Source organism: Aquarana catesbeiana, linkage group LG09, assembly GCF_042186555.1.
Source record: "Aquarana catesbeiana isolate 2022-GZ linkage group LG09, ASM4218655v1, whole genome shotgun sequence".
NCBI lineage: Eukaryota > Metazoa > Chordata > Amphibia > Anura > Ranidae > Aquarana > Aquarana catesbeiana.
The window spans coordinates 210,348,232-210,361,120 of NC_133332.1; the positions used below are offsets into that span (position 1 = coordinate 210,348,232).

Sequence of the window (12,889 nt, forward strand, 5' to 3'; positions counted from 1 at the left end):
AAAAGAAGAAGAAAAAGTTCCACGTTTAAAGGGGAACCCCAGCAGAAAATAAAGGAAATACATTTCACTGTAGCAAGGTTCAGCAGGCTTTTCATAGTGCACCTGTATCAGATTACAGCTTTTTTTTTTCTACGATTGTGTGCTGTTCATACTCGTTCTTTAAAAGCTACATTGGTTTGACCTGGAACCAGAAAACCCACTGGCTGCATTTTTTAGAGGTTCAGAGCTATTAAGGTAATACAAATACCAACAGCCATAGGCATTTTGTGAGTGGAGTAAATAGAAATTAAAAATGTGCAACACTATCTCGTATTGAAGTTCACACTGACTTGCGCTAAAATGTATGGAAAATGCATGTACATTTCCATCCATTTTAGTCACATTTTAATAGGCCCTATTGTCTGTTGACATACATCTTGATGTTTGCTGACAAGCGTTATGGTGTAAATAGAACACATTGTAAATGATTGGTTTTCCAGATGTTCTTCTGTTATTCTGCATTTTACAGCTGCAGTAAAGCACAGATCAACGCACTGGTGTGAGTTGGCCCCTAAACCTATTTTGCATAACGCTCCCAGATTAATGTATATAATATATTCTACTATAGGATAGGTGCCCTTTTGTGGAGAGCCTCCAAATCTTTCCATTATGAAGTGTAACAGGCTATTCTATCTCATTAGGAGCATTCAGATTTGACGGCAAGCCCATGTACTGTGTCCTAGTCAAATGTACAGTGCATCCAGAAAGTATTCACAGCACTTCCCACATTTTGTTATGTTACAGCCTTATTCCAAAATGGATTAAATTCATTATTTTCTTCAAAACTCTACAAACAATACCCCATAATGACAACATTACATAACTTTGTTTGAAATCTTCGCAAATTTATTAAAAATGAAAAAAATAAATTACATGTACATAAGTATTCACAGCCTTTGCCATGACACTCAAAATTGAGCTCAGGTGCATCCTGTTACCAATGATCATCCTTGAGATGTTTCTACAACTTGATTGGAGTCCATCTATGGTAAATTCAGTTGATTTGACATGATTTGGAAAGACACATACCTGTCTATACAAGGTCCCACAGTTAACAGTGCATGTCAAAGCACAAACAAAGCCATGAAGTCCAAGGAATTGTCTGTAGACGTCTGAGACAGGATTGTATTGAGGTACAGATCAGTTAAAAAGGTACATGACAGCCCTCCTGGAGTTTGCCAAAAGGCACCTGAAGGACTCTCAGAGCATGAGAAAAAAAATTTCTGGTCTGATAAAACAAAGGCTGAACTCTTTGACCTGAATGGCAAGCGTCATGTCTGGAGGAAACCAGGCACCGCTCATCACCTGGCCAATACTATCCCCTATACAGTGAAGCATGGTAGTGGCAACATCATGCTGTGGGGATGCTTTTCAGTGGCAGGACCTCAGAGACTAGTCAGGATTGAGAGAAAGATAAATGCAGCAATGTACAGAGACATCCTTGATGAAAACCTGTTCCAGGGCGCTCTGGACCTCAAACCGGGGTGAAGGTTCATCTTCCACCAAGACAACGACCCTGTGCACACAGCCAAGATAACAAAGGACTGGCTATGGGAGAACTCTGTGAATGTCCTTGAGTGGTCCTGCCAGAGCCCAGACTTGAATCTAATTGAACATCTCTGGAGAGATCTGAAAATGGCTGTGCAATGACACTCCCCATCCAACCTGATGGAGCTTGAGAGGTCCTGCAAAGAAGAATGGGAGAACCTGCCCAAAAATATGTGTGCCAAGCTTGTAGCATCATATTCAAAAAGACTTGAGGCTGTAAATTGGTGCCACAGTGCTTCAAGGTGGTGAATACTTATGTACATGTGATTTTTTTTTTTTCATTTTTTTTTTTTTTAACCACTTCAATACCAGGCACTTAGACACCTTCCAGCCCAGGCCAATTTTCAGCTATCAGCGCTGTCACAATTTGAATGACAATTGTGCAGTCATAAACACTGTACCCAAACAAATATTTTATCATTTTGTTCCCACAAATAGAGCTTTCTTTTGGTGGTATTTGATCACCTCTGTGGTTTTTATTTTTTGCGTAACAAATAAAAAAAGACCGAAAATTTTGAAAAAAAACAAGTTTCTTTGTTTCTGTTAAAAATTTTTGTAAATAAGTATGTTTTCTTCTTCAATGACAGGCACTGATACGGCGGCACTGATGGGCACTGATGAGGTGGCACCAACGAGAACACAGATGAGGTGGCACTGACGGGCACTGATGATGGGCACTGATAGGCAGCACTGATGGGCACTGATAGGTGGCACTGATGGACACTCATAGGTGGCACTGATGGGTACTTATGGGTGGCACTGATAGGTGGCACGGATGGGCACTGATGACACTAATGGGTGGCATTGCTGGGCATCACTTAAATATAATGGTGCCAATCGGTGCCCATTTGTGGGCACTGATTGGCACAGAGTGGGCACATTGTGCACATGTGGATGGTCATGGGGTACATACCTGGCCATCCACATGTTGTCCGCTTCCCTGGTGGTCCTAGTGGCGTCCCTGGTGGTCCAGTGTGGTCATCTGAGGGGGGCTGCGCTGATAAACAATCAGCGCAGACCCCCCATGAGGAGAGCCGCCGATCGGCTCTCCTCTACTCGCGTCTGTCAGACGCAAGTGAGGAAAAGCCGATCAACAGCTCTTCCTATTGACATCGTGATCAGCCGTGATTGGACACGGCTGATCACGTGGTAAAGAGCCTCTGCCGGAGGCTCTTTACCAAGATCGGTGGAGCGGTGTGTCAGACTGACACACCGCTCCACCGATCGCCCCCATGCGCACCCCCACGGGCGCATGGCGGCATGTTATCCTGCTGGACGTCATATGACGCCCAGTCAGGATAACAACCACCGCCCGGCCGTCAATCTGCTATAGGCCGGGCGGGAAGTGGTTAATAAATTTGCAAAGATTTCAGACAAACTTGTTTTTACGTTGTCATTATGGAGTATTGTTTGTATAATTTTGAGAAAAATAATTAATTTAATCCAATGGAATAAGGCTGTAACATAACAAAATATGGAAAAACTGTATTAGTGCAAACACTAACAAGGATGAGGTGTGCAGGACTACAGAAGGAAAAGAGGAGCTACAGAGCTTACAAAATACAAAAAGAGAAATAGTTAAAATGTTGGTATGATATCTATCTGGAACTTATTCAAAAAGTAAAATGATGGAACCGTAAAATACAAAAAGCATTTTTACAGACAAGTGCGACATGGGAAAACCTATAAGCGATGGAAGAAAAAGAACCAGAAGGTGTTTTGTTGGCGAGATTATTGCTGTGTTTATGCTGCATTTGTTCCTACAATGGTGATTATCCTAAAATACAAAAAATGTTATATTTACAGAAGATCCTTTGCAGAAGTCAAGTTACTTTACCATATTTTCAGGACTGTACTACTTCCACTCCTTTTCTTTCCATGGAACACTCACTCTGGGGCCGCTGTAAAATAAAGAGGACCCTGTTTATTACTGCTTTCAAAGCTTGATCTAAAACAAAATCTATAAGACAATATATACAATACATTTTCTTCTCTCCTCTGTATAGCCCAGTGTTGCCAATCTACCAGACTGAAATTTACACAACACCCAAAATTAACTGGCACAGCCAAGTTTTTATCGGCATTTCCAAAAGTTATGAAATTACAGTTTTAAGTGCAAATTTCAGTATGTAGATTACAAACAAGTACAATATGCAATTAGCAATGTGATTTAAGGTAGAAATTAAGGCAAAACACATATTTCTTATTTTATTTTCGATATAGTAAGTAAGTAGCTCAGGGACAGGACTCAGGAGGGCAAGAAATTAGAATGGGCGCACACACACATGAAATTGACTCTCACAGTGACACTGACAGCAGTGTGCAGCAGCACAGATGATGAAGACACCTCACTGACACAATACGTCCCTCACAGTGACTGTCTCTCTCCACATCAGGTGGTCTCTTCAGTCCACTACAGTCCAAACAGCACTGACAGTCCTGCTCCCGTCACGCACACGAGACAACGACTGCTCCACACGGCTCCCATGCACCATGACATCACACGACATGCTCAGACACCGGCTCCACCCGTCCCTCACAGGTGCCACCCAAACACACTGTAGCAGGCACTCGGATGATCTCGGCCAAGCATCACAGCCATGTTTTTAATTTGCAACCTTTTCCTGTCAATGACATTTACTGGCAGGAGAAAAGTGCTCTTTTTTTTACTGGTTGCCAGTAAAAATACTGACGATCGGTCACACTGGTATAGCCCAAGTTACGGCACTAGATACAGAAGAAAGTGAAATCTTAAAGAAAACCCCAACCAGAGCTTTGCTGTTAGCTGGTGACTACGGATGAGCTCAGACGTGTTCGCAAGTCCACGTGCCCGTGCCCGCCAGGAAGTTGACACTCTACAGCGCTAATCACAGTGTGGCTGCACAGATCAGGAAATGTCTTACTGCCTGTGATTAGCGCTGCAGAGTGTCAGCTTCCTGGCAGGCGTCGGTACGTGAACTTGCGAACACGCCTGAGCTCATCCGTACTGGTGACCCTGTCCTTGGAGGTAATGGAAAATACCTCCAACAGAACACATAGCGATTCCCTGGCAGAGGTTCTTACTTTTCCTGCTCTATACAACACTAGGAAAAAAATTTTGTCTGGAGTTCCACTTTAATCTGGTCCTCCAGACACAGTAAATACATGATCGAGATACAGATAACAGAATGGTCTTAACTTCTAAAGATTTATATTTCTGTACATCCAGTCCTGAAATTTACACAGCCAGTCCAGCGGCGGCCTGAATGTTTTCTGATGCAGTCAAAGAACGTCAGACTTCTGATATTATCCTCTCATAATTCCTCTTCCAAGCCATCATCTTTAAATATCTTATGTGTGTGCAGATGTGATACAGGTCTCTGCTAGGTATTTTGGAACTGGCAGAGACCCCAAGCATGTCTAAGCAGCTGCATGGGAATTCCTTGCATGCGCACACATACAGCTGGTTTTGGGTATCTGACACCTTGTAGAGACCACGTTGCTTGTCTGCCTGTGCAGGAATCTCCTACGCATGCACATACTTACTGCAGGGCTTTGCTAGTTGCCAAATACCTGGCAGAGACTAGCATCAGGTCTGTTCATGTACCCCTCAATAAAATAATCTGTACTGGGATGTGTGACGTGGAAATCCAACAGGCAGCAGGGGTCCATACATCAATCTCACCTAGAGGAAGAAGCAGAAAGTGTTGGGCTGCAGCATAAAAAAAAGGAACTAAGCGTTTATAAAATAATGAAAAATTCTGTTATTGTGTAAGTGGGAAAGACTGGAAACAGGAGAGAAAAATTATTTTAATGGGTGAAGCTCCGCTTTAAGCAACGCAATCAGGTCCACTTTCCTGCCAGGCAAGGTCTTTTCTCTTCTCTCTTCTCCTGATACAGCCCATGTATAGCTCAAACTTTCTTTTTGTTATGGATATAGAATACTAAAGGCTAAAAGCCTTTTTGGTTTGCTTTGCTTCATGCATCTCATTCAAGATATTTCCCTTTACTTCTTGTATTGAAAAGGCAACAGGAAGCGAGGCAAAATCTCTACAAAGGAAGAGGAAGCTCCCTCTTAGACTGGGTTCACACTGAATTTGGATGCAGCTCACAGCAGGGGGTCCGGTGTGTCCCTGTTCTCCATTTCAGAGACGAATCAGGCCCAAACTCCATTGAGAGCCGGTCACAGTCTCCTGTTAATGTGTATTGGATGCGGGGAAACCCACATGCAATTCACATAAGTGTGAACCCAGCCTCAGACGGCTGTCACTAGATCTGGTGTCCCTGTTGGACGATTCCCCCTCTATTCCTGTTCCATTGACAACTCAACACTTTGAATGTTCTCTTGCTTTCAGTCCTCGTTACCATGGTCACTAGGACAAACAGAGGAGGGTGAATCTCCCCAGCAGCGACAGACAGCTATAGAAGCTTGTATAGAATGAAATAATAAGAGTGCCAAGCAGTAAGGATCAGTTCAAATATACATTTTTATTTGTTGCAATAAAAAGGGTCCATCAAGAGTTGACAGCCAATGCTTTTTGGGGGTCATACACAAATCCTCCTTCATCCGAGCTACAATATAGCAAACAGGATTTATAGAGCAGGATTTAGTTACATGAATGTTTCAAGGCAATAGAAATCTGACAGGGCTTCTAATTATTTCCCATTCTATCCAAAGCTACAAAAAAAAAAAAAAATCGCCAAGTGCTTCCCCTTCCATTTCCCAGTTTTAGCGCTACTATACAGGGGATTACAGAAATTTTTATATTTATACTAGTTACAGGTTAAAAATTACTAAGTGCATTTTAAATAAATATATATATTAGTGATGGTCACCTTTTAAAACAATTGCCTGCACAATTATGCGGGGCTCTGTGTATGATCCTCGTAAAGGACATATACCTAATGTGGGTACCTGGATGGTAGTGTATATTTATAGTTCTTGTTTTGATTCACTATATATTAAGGCTTATGAATGAGTCAGGCCGGAGATCTGTCTTGCTTACTCTGGCAGTTACCCGTTCTGTCTCTGCAGGGAATGATCGCGGGCAGCCGGCGGGTATCCAGTACGCCAGACCCGCTGATTGGCTCCCCTGCTGGCCAATCAGCACGCACGCCCACAGAATCTCACGCACGTATCGATGTACCAGTACGGTAATTCATGCAGCTGAGCCAGCTTGCCACAGTATAACTGCGGCAGCTGGTTGGCAAGTGGTTAATATCTGCCTTGAGTTCGACTTTAGACCTGGTTCACAGTAGTGGTATTTCAGATGCGACTTTATTGTGACATTATGTTCAATGGTGCTCATTCACATCAATGCAGCACGACTGCGATGTATTTTTGGAAAGGTACTAGTGCCACTTTGGTGCTGTTGTAACACGATTTTGGTCCAACAGATTTCAATAGAAATGTACCAAAAACACATAGAAATGCATGTGCCGGTGTCCTAAAAAATAGTGGATCATCCTTGCTATCAGCCAGGGATTCCCAGCTGACAGCAGAATGTAAACAAAAGGAGCCTGACATTAAAGAAAAAAACTACAAAAAAAAAAAGGTTTGGGGGCCCCCCAAATTCACACCAGGCCTTTCGAGTGTGGTATGTATTTTAAGGGAGACCCCACACCAAAAGAAAATATTAGATTCCCCCCCCCCCCCCCCCAAAAAAAAAAATCCATACCAGACCCTTATCTGAGCAGGCTGCCTGGCTGTCCAGGAAAGAGGAAAGTGGGCGTTCATCCCCCCAGAACCATACCCTCAACATAGGGGGGAGGGGGGTTACTTTACCCACCTGTCAAAGCCTAATTGTCCCCATGTTGATGAGTGCCTCTTTCCCGCAACCCTGGCCCACCTGCTGTGGGGCTCTGCGGGTAGGGAACTTATTGGAATCTGCAAGCTTTAACAATAAGAAGGCCCCCAGATACCAGCCCCCCCCCCCATGTGAATGGGTAAGGGGTTCATAATACCCCTACTTATTCACGCAAAAAAAAAAAAAAAAAAAAAACACAAAACGGGTTTTGGACAAGTCCTTTATTAACCACTTGAGCTCCAGAAGATTTTACCCCCTTCATGACCAGATCATTTTTTGCGATAGTGCTATTTTATTAACTTGCGGTTATGCAACATTGAATGCAAATTAAACTTATATAACTTTTCAGACAAAGAGAGCTTTATTTTGATGGTATTTGATCACCACTAGGTTTTTATTTTATGCAATATAAACAAAAAAGTCAGACAATTCTGAAAACAAAAACACAATATTTTCTGTTATGTTATAAAGCATATAAAAAAAAAAAAACAAAACAAAATTTCTTCATAAATTTAGGCCAAAACGTATTCTGCCACATGTCTTTTGGTAGAAAAAAATCCCAATGAATGTATAATTGGTTTGTGCGAAAGTTGTAGAGTCTACAAACTCAGGCATATATACACACTGCAAATTTACACAGCTATGACACTATACTAGTAATGAAGGTGATCAGCGACCTAGTGGGACTGTGATAGTGTGGTGGGCAATCTGGCGCTAGCTGATGTTGGCTTGGGGGGGAAACTAACTGACACTGACATCAATAGTGACACTAATACTGAGTGATCAGTGCGAATACAGTGCTAATGACAATGGCTGGGAAGGGGTTAATATCTAGTGGCAATAAAAGGGTTAACTGTGCGCCTAACAAGTGTAATATGTGCTGCTTTTACTTTACTATCTGTCTGTTTTTTCTCCTTGCTTTGCAGGGAGAAGAAACAGCCAGATCACTGTTCATAGTACACAGAGTTCTATGTTTCTGTAAACACAGAACTCCGTGTGTGATTGGTCACAGCCGATCAGCTGACTTCAGCCAACATCATTAGCTGAAGTCAACTGCCAAACTTGTGCTGTGTCCAATCACAGGGTACACGCATGTGCGCCCAGCACCCGTAAAAAAGCTGCGATGTACAGGTACGTTTAACATTTTGCAAATAAGTTATTTTTCTTCTTCACCGACGGGCACCGATGAGGCTGCACTGATGGGCACTGATGAGGCTGCACTGATGAGGCTGCACTGATGATCAGTGTCCTAGATATCAGTGTAAACAATGTACTCATTGTGCTCTGTCAGCCTTGCCGGTTATCGGCTCTCCTTTCCTCAGACAGAGACAGCGTGTAAGGAAAGAAATGCTAATAACCGGCAAGTCTGTTTACATGTGACCAGCTGTGATTAGACACAGCTGATCACATGGTAAGGAGTCGCTGTGATCAACACTTTACCGTGATCAGCTGTGTCCAAAGGACACAGCAGTCACAGAGCGCGCCCGATGCGGGCCCCAAGAGGCGTGCACATGGGAGGACGTCCTACCAGAACTCTAGAGCCGCGCTGTAGCTTCTTTTTTCGGCTATAGTGCGGGCAGAAAGCAGTTAAAAACAGTATTTCTGTTGAAACGGTCACATTAGCAGCAGTATATACCAATGCTAAGTGAATTGCGCAATCTCCTTCCCCTACAAAAAACACACCAATGTCATACTACAAAATCACACTGAAAATCAGATCAAGCCACAGCTGCACTATCCAGGTCTTAAAAGTTAAACAGAAAAACTCTAGTGCTATATAATGATTTTTATTGCTCACTGCATTGTGAGAAATTGTTAAATTTCTATGATGCCTGACGCAAAAATATCATAGTAGGTGTGTGAGGGTTAAGCTTGAAGAATACTGAGGGCGCAACCAATTGCTTTGGCACCTAGGATTGTTGGTAAATACTGGAGACACCAGCAGCAAGGCCATCCAACCAATGATAGGTAGGATTTGCAGGTCATGGTGCCCTGAAAGAAATGTACTAAGGGTGATTCACCCCTTGTACTCACAGATTGCTGAGAGATGCCAGGCAGGAAACAGCAGTTTCTGCAAAAGTCCAACATGATGAGGAGGAACTACAGGTCCAAGTAAGCCCTGACCTGCTGCCATTTTTGAAAAACCACCCCATTTGCCTGAAAAATGCTTTTTTTTTATGACATGCCTGTGTCTCTAATGTCCAACAACACAGACAGACATGCATTTTTGTACTTGTTTTGGCTAGTCATTCAGAAAGAGTTAAAGCCAAAAGGACCATCATCACAGCCAGGCAACTGGCCTTTTCTGAAGGCGGTCAGCAATGGCAGCATATAGATTTCTTTTAAAACAGGTTTCCTTTATCATTTAGGCCTATAGAGTCATTTTTTTCCGTTCAAACACTCAATTTCCCCATCCACACACTCAATGTGGATGGGGGAATCCTCCCCAATGAGCCATTTTATTTGGGCAGCGTCGAGACTTTCCCGCCATGAGAATACACTGAGTGCCGCCTGCTATAGCCAGTGACATGGATTAAGTGGGGAAAAATCGACTGGGCTGTTGTACATAAGTCAACCTCCCTGCCCATTAATGAATCGAAGCTTGGTCCTTGCTGAACCTGCGGAATTTGATCTATGTATGGCCAGCTTTAAATTTTTACCGTAATACTTGCACTTTACCGTAATACTCGGATACTGGCACACTTATCTCCCAAATCAACCCACCCCAACAGTGATGTGACATCTGCTACCTCTCTGGTGACATCTTCCCCAGTCCTCTTCTAGGTTTGACGTCTTTGGTCATCTTAAAAAGTAGAAGAAAATCCTGAATCTTACTCTTCTTAAAAGTGTTCCATTTCCCTATCTATCCTGTGTATAAAAAAACAAAAACAAGAAAAAAACTACCTACCTATTTTTAATCCACTCCAGTCCCATGATCCTGAAGTTCTGGCTCAGGGAACGTTCGACAACAACAGGGAATTCCAGCTACCATGGCCAAGCTATTGTCTGCACTCCCTCCTTACCCCTGCAGTAGCCCCTCACTGAGCAAGGGAAGTCAAGAGCTGTGGGAGCATGTGACTGGAGCAGATTAAAAATAGGTAAATTACACACATCTTTTTATACAGGTTAGGCATGATAGGTATGAAGGGGAGAGAACTTTTTTAAAAAAAAAAGTTAGGCTAAGGATTTTTTACCATTTTAATTGATCGACCTAAAATGATAACTCCCTCACATTGCGCACCAGTGTTAATTCGTTCCGGCTTAGAGAAGGCCAAGATTGTACATGGAGTTGCACAAGCATGGCTCTGTGTATAATCAGAAGAAACATTGTTAGCAGGCGAAGCAGAAGCTATTATGGCAGAAGAGACTCACACAATCTATTCTGCAATAAAGGTCTGCCTTTTTTTGAAAATTACTTATTTCCACTTTAGATCAAAAATGACAAACATGGTGTAATTAATCACTGGCTCTAGCACAGCAGTTTTCGTTTTTTAAGTTCCCCCTATAACATAATTTTATTACCTCTTGATCCTGCTAGTATTTCAGTTACTTTTCCTCTTTCTGCAATAGGGCGAAAAGGTTGTACCTTCAGGAATGAAAATCACACAGCAGCGTTGTGTGGACAAATAGTCTTAGATGGACATACAGGGCTTGTTCACACCATGCTAATCGCATGGCCACTGGTGTGAGCTGGGAGACACAGGACTTACTTTTTTAAGAACTTTATTTAAATGGCACAAGGGACATTTGAATAGAATTCTATTCACCAAGAGGGCATTATGATGTGGTAGTTTACATTGGGACTGCAGTATTTTTTTAATGTCTGCAGTACTTCTTTTTTCAGCACATACCACAACACTGGTATGAACTGACATCATTAAAAACAAGGCATTTTGCCTCAACTATGCAATTGGGGTTGGAAATGGCGACAAGTGCAGCCCCAACGCATCTGATTGACATGAGCCCACAACGTTCCATTAAAAGTACTTCAGACAAGCAACTAAAAGCCCAAGTCCTGCCAACTGTTTTTTTTGTCCTCTCCAAAAAAAAAAAAAAAAGTTTCAAGCCATTTGAATAAACGCAGATCATTGTAAGTGCCCCCACTTAATAGTTTCTTCCTCATAGCTCTGAGGAAGGCAGCTTGTCTCCTGAAATGCGTCAGTTTTATATTTTTATGTTTGTGAGTATGCTTTTGGCGTTTTTTAATAAAAAAAATTTAAGGTGTCTAAGGTAATGCACTAGACGTTTGCGTCCTCCGTTTTTTCTGTTTCAAGTGATTTGGAGTTTCCCTGCTCAAGGAGAGCAGCATCGCCAAAAAAACCATCTTCCACAGATAGAGCGCTGAGGTTTAACAGTCTTTTGAAACAATTGTTGACAGCATGGCCTATTATGGAAAGTGGAAAAATAACAGATCTACTGGCAGGATCAACATGTAATAAAACAGTTTCAGTTGGGACTCTGAAAAACAAAGACTGATGTGTTAATGCTAGTGACAGACTGCACCATATGTGTCATTTATGATTGTGTTTAAAGTTCCAGTTTAAGCAACTTTAGCTTAGTCTGTATGTTATGTTACAAATCTCTCTCTCTCACGGAGTTAAATCAGAAGAAGGAAATTCTCCACATAAGTGTGAGCGGGGGAACGAGGAAACAGAAGGAGGCGGATTACATTTCAGCGCCCTTTTATCTTTCTGTAAAGGCTGCACATCTCACGATGATCACGGAAGGCAATGCACATTGTTCTCACCATCCCTCCTCATCTCACATGTTCCCCATACAGAACATGAAGGAAGTATCCAAGAACGATTTGTGGTGCACTGGACTGGTGCCATGGTGCAGTCTCGAATAATGTATATAGATGCCAAACTTTTCAATGGGTATCACTTTTAGTGTAGACCAGGATCTGTACCTGGAACAAGTATCTGGTCTCAGTGTATCAATGAAAATCAATAGCATATTCCCAACATAAACATGCTTTGAGTGAAGTCACTTTGACATGAATGTTTAAAACTTTATGTGCCCCATGTTGATATTTAAACATTAAAATTAAATTCCACCTAAAAAACTTTTTTTTTTAGCTGGAGATAAAGAGGGAAGTCCTATTTCCTCTTTGGAACGTATGTCAGGTTTTTATTTCTATCTGTGTCCCTCATTGGAGAGATTTCCATTCACTTCCCATCTAGTCATTGAAACAGGAAGGTAAGGGTGTCACCCATTGGAGATATTTCCTTCACTTCCAGTCTAGTCATTGGTACAGGAAGGGAAGGGGGTCCCTCATTGGAGAGATTTTCCTTCACTTCCCATCTAGTCACACACTGGCACAGGAAGGGAAGGGTGTGACCCATTGGAGAGATTTCCCTTTACTTTCCTTCTAGTCACTGGTACAGGAAGGGAAGGGTGTCACCCACTGGAGAGATTTCCCTTCACTTCCAGTTTAGTCACTGGTACAGGAAGGGTGTCACCCATTGGAGAGATTTCCCTTCAATTCCCGTCTAGACACTGGTACAGGAAAGGAA

General features: G+C 42.4%; 1 protein-coding gene across 4 annotated transcripts in view; it reads right to left on the bottom strand.

The window, feature by feature from the left end:
- Positions 1 to 12,889, bottom strand: part of NACC2 (NACC family member 2) — a 250,949-nt gene that overhangs the window by 201,433 nt on the left and 36,627 nt on the right. For 2 of the 4 annotated variants that reach the window (XM_073599632.1, XM_073599628.1), the window contains exons 2-3: positions 5,113 to 5,251; positions 3,425 to 3,488 (exon numbers count right to left, since the gene is read on the bottom strand). The gene's annotated coding sequence lies outside the window, so the exon portion shown is untranslated. The remainder of the gene's footprint in view (positions 1 to 3,424; positions 3,489 to 5,112; positions 5,252 to 12,889) is intronic. The other 2 variants (XM_073599634.1, XM_073599629.1) reach the window with 1 other exon arrangement.